Genomic DNA, 1280 nt, shown 5'->3' with positions numbered 1-1280 from the left:
CCTGCAAATCCCACCTGAACTGAAGCAGTATCCGTGCTCTGCCTAAGCTCCTCTTACCCTTTTGATAATAATGGGATAAAAAGCTTCCATAGGAGAAGAGGGACAACAGTGCCCATAGAGGGGATGAGCTCCTCCAGGAGCAGGGAGGATCTGCTGTTTTGCTTTAGGAGGGAACAGGCAGTTGTCTAGTTTGCCATGGGTATATCTGGGGTCAGAAACCCGGCAACACAGACTTGTGCAGAACAAGAAAAAACCGTGACTCTGCTGAGACTGAGAAAGATAACATCAAAAGGCAGAAGTTGCAATCCTCCATCCCTCTCTGTTCCAATGTTCCCTCCATGTACAGGCCATATGCTCTGCATCCCACGCTCTGGCATCAAATTTGATGTCTCTTTATAGCTAGAGGGTGTCTTGACCAGCTTTCTAGTGTGGTCAGAAACCTGATGTTACACTGGATTGACCCTGGAGTCAAAGCATTTACTCAGGTTCCTAAGAAACACAAAGCTGGCAATTCCCTGGGGCTTTTTAAGGATACTCATGCTGTGTCCTGGTGTACCTTTTGTTTTAACAGAGTGATATTGGGCAAAATACAGCCCACAGAGAGATATCATAGTCCAAGGAAAAGTGCATTAGATTGAAACTCAGGGGATGTGATGCAAAGATATAGGAAATTTGCCCACATGTTGCTTAGGAAATTCACTTTATGAACTTTCCATGCCCTTTACCAGATTCTGTCCGGTGCGTGCAGAAGTGGAGGCTTATACCCCAGCCTCCTGACAATAAGGACGACCAGAACCTGTGGCGATTTAACCAAGGAATAAGCGTTATCTGCCACTTCAGGGCCGTTTCCTCCCACACCACTGAGGTCTAAGGGAATATGCCGTTCCCAGGAGCAGAGAGGTGGCAGGGATGCTGGAGACAGCTCTTTCAACCTGCGAGGCAGGAGGGACCCGCGGACAAAGGCGGCCACCCCAGGGGGAGGGTGGGCAGCGGGGCAGAGAGGCGCGGGGCCGGGCCCCGGTGACAAAGCCCTTGTCGGGGTGGCAGCATCGGAGATGCTCCGGAGAGCCCGCTCCGCTCGCAGCAAGGCGGCCGCCCGTGGCTCCGGGTCCCTCCCCGCACCCGGGCATAGCGGGACCGGGGCCATTTCGGCGCCGCTTTCCCGGGCCGCCCGGCAGGCGCGTTTTCCTGCCTGTCCAACCCCACCCTTTCCCGGGATGGTGCTCTCTCCGGTACCTTCTTTTTTAAGAAAACCCGGGGAAACCCATTAAAAAAAAAAA

Source organism: Parus major, chromosome 5 (assembly GCF_001522545.3).
Source record: "Parus major isolate Abel chromosome 5, Parus_major1.1, whole genome shotgun sequence".
Classification (NCBI taxonomy): domain Eukaryota; kingdom Metazoa; phylum Chordata; class Aves; order Passeriformes; family Paridae; genus Parus; species Parus major.
This window is presented reverse-complemented; position numbering follows the sequence as displayed.